Genomic DNA, 3299 nt, shown 5'->3' with positions numbered 1-3299 from the left:
TTGAAGTGAACCTTGAAGATGAAACTTCTGAGTTGGTCAAGTCAACTCAAGAGTTGAACAATGGATCACTTAGCAACATGGGTTTTACCAAAGTAGGTGGAAAATGGATTAGTAAGGATGGTGACCTTGGTGCCTCATCTAGTGGTGTTGCTGATCTTGAACAAGATGAACCTGCTGATATGGATGTTCAATATGAAGATCCACCTGCAGATTATCAAGATGCTGGACCAAGTGCTGGTGCTGGAAATCAAGAAGAAAGGATGCAAACCATGTCTCCTTTTGAAAGACTAATGATGAATAGGCTTGATAACTTTGCTGAAAATCAAAGAAACCTCCATGATCTCTGTGTTAGTAATTTCCAGAGGATTGACAACAGGTTTGACAACATGGATGCACGCTTCATGACTCTAGATGAACAGGTTGAAGCTGTCCATAACAAAATCTTTGATCTTCAGTTTGCTGATGATGATGAATGAAGAAAAACAACCGGTTGAATTATCGGAACAACCGATTGTTTTTGGTGGTTATATCTGGTGTTTTAAATTTTCTTTCCTTCTTCTGTTACTGCTTTAATTATGATGTAATCAAAACAATATCTTGTTTTATCTCTTCTCTTTGTCTATTTGTGAAGACAAATAGGGGAAGATATATATGCTGTGTTTAAATTTCTGTCTTTTTAGTTGTTAAAACAATTTGGATGAGTAATTTTTTTGTTTCTAATATTTAGGTCTGATCTTTAAATCTTATATCTTTGCTAACCAAATATTAGAAGTTCTATGCTTTGTTCAAAACTGTATCTTGTAGGAACTGCTTCAGATTCAATCAGGTACAACACAAGCATCAGGGATTTGTCTTCATCAAATAGGGGGAGATTGTTGAACCAAGTGGTGTTCAAGATTTGAAGAATCCAAACCCTTTGAAGGATGATGAAGCCTGGTTGTGCTTGCTGTTGCTGTGCTGTTATAGTCTAGTTCTGGGGTAGTTTGAGTGTTGTAATCCACCCCTTGATCGAATCTAAAGCATAGGCATTCTCAATCTTTGTGAAAGTAAAATGTTTTCAAACTAAGTTAAAACAACCGATTGTTTTGTCGAAACAACCGATTGTTTACACTTAGATGTTTTAAGAAAAGATTTGAAAACTGTTTTTCAAATGGTTAAGCTGTTAAAACCAAAACAATCGATTGATTCGAGGAAACAACCGATTGTTTGTTTTGGGACCATAACAGAAAAACTGTTTTATCTTTGACTGAGCTTTAAATGATTTAACTAATTACGCTCCAGTCATTAAATGTTTTGACCAATCTTTTAATGCAATTTAAGAGTTTGTTAAGATTTGATAACAAACTACATCTTTGAATAAATTCAGAAAAACAAATTTGAAGATTAATCTTTGACAAGTTTTTGCTAAGAGTTTTTGAGTTTTTCAAAGAGCTGAGATTGCTGAAAGTTTGTGATTAATCAAAGTTCTGGAATAGGATTCTGCTTGTATTGATTTCAGATTATCTTTTGTAACAAGTGTAATCCTTGTACTCTGTGAAACAAGTTTCGTTTCTGTGTTTGCTGAGATTGGCTGTGTGTTCTTGAGGGGATCAAGATCAGCAATCTTAGTGTTGGTGTGTTGGCCAAGAAGAGTGTGTGTCTTGAGGTGTTCAAGGTCACTTTCTTGGTTGTGGTGTAAGTGATCAAAGTTGTGATTGCTCAATGGATTTCCTCAGGGTTTCTGAGAAGACTGGATGTAGCTCTGGGTTTGGAGTGAACCAGTATAAACATCTGTGTACAATCTCTCTATCCTTAACTCTTTAAATTCAGTTTTGTTTGTTGTTTACTGGTATAAACAACCGATTGTTTCTGTAAAACAACCGATTGTTTTTCTGGTACTGCTGTTTTTTATTGCTGTTTTGGCAAACTGAATTTCTTATCAATTGTTTCTTGTAATAATTTCATTCTTGTTTTAAAAGTTTGCGAAAATCCTCTTTAAACAATTCACCCCCCCTCTAGTTTAAAGCCATCCATTCTATCAATTTATATGCATTGGTCCCCACTTACGCATGTGATGAATGGATGAGTATAACCATAACGGAGGAGATGACCATCCATCAGGATGTACCCGCTTGCGTTCTTCTTGATAATGTTGGCTAGAGAGATATCAAACGTATGGTGTTAGCCAAGAGTCTACCGAGCTGATCTGCATGATCTCAAGGTGGTCATCTTCGGGAGGCCCCTGGACGGTCGTCCTTGGCATCCATGGTAAGTCAATGGCACAGAAAGTATGGGTAAATCCTAAGCATATCGATAGACGACCATGCAGAAATGTTCATAACTTTTATATGACTTCAGCAAATTTATCCTCCAACTCCTTGCAAAGTGAGGCCCCAATCTTGAACCTTTATCGTTTATCTCCAATTCCCGAACTTCACAGCGGGTCCGGGTCGCCTTTTGTCGCAAGAGTTTGCCTCGACCACCCAACTTGATTCTCCCAACTAGGTGGTGATTGTGTAGGTTTCCCTACGTTTGTTTAGACTGCTCTCGTAACATTTTCGCGCCATCTTTTGGTTTACCCTCATCGGGATTACCTTTCCTTCGAGTGAGAACAACTTCATCTTCATGTGGGTGGTAAAGCAGGTTATACGCGGAAGAGGTATTAACAATGTATTTTAGCATGATCATTCTGCCTGCGTTTTCATCAACGAAGGTTGTCTTTAACTCGACATACCCTTGCACCTCCACTTGATCGCCTGCGAAACTCACAAGGCAACCGTCGTAAGGCCTCAATTGGTTAGGGGAGATTTGTAAATTTACAAATTTTCCCAAAACATTACGTCAGTCGAGCTTCCTTGATCGATGAGGACCTTGTGTACATTTTGTCCCACGGTGATGACTGATATTACTATAGGATCATCTTCGTGGGTGAACACGTCCTCCAAGTCAAACGTTGTGAAGCAAAGAGAGGAAAGTTATCACTTTAGCATAATAAGGGGGATGTAGTTATCATTTTAGCTTGTGCCTAGCCCTTAGGAAGGAAAATTGACCTAACTTCTAGAAGAACAAGCCTAAGGTGCAGTTTTGACTTAATCAAACCCTAAAGGCAGCCCCTCACACATTTACTATCCTATCCTTGCTCATCTTGTTTTCCAAGGCACCCATTCCTATAAACAGGGTGCCTTACTCCATGTATTCTCATGTTGAATTTTGATATAGAAGGAAAACTCTACACAATTTGTGTGAGACTTGTGTTCTTTTAGCTTAGGTCTTATCTTGTGAGGGTTGAGAGCTCTTCAAGTGGCGACCCTCCACACTTA

The sequence above is a fragment of the Phaseolus vulgaris genome, chromosome 11, assembly GCF_051622355.1.
Source record: "Phaseolus vulgaris cultivar YP4 chromosome 11, ASM5162235v1, whole genome shotgun sequence".
In the NCBI taxonomy this organism is placed as follows: Eukaryota; Viridiplantae; Streptophyta; class Magnoliopsida; order Fabales; family Fabaceae; genus Phaseolus; species Phaseolus vulgaris.
Note: the sequence above shows the minus strand (reverse complement) of the source record.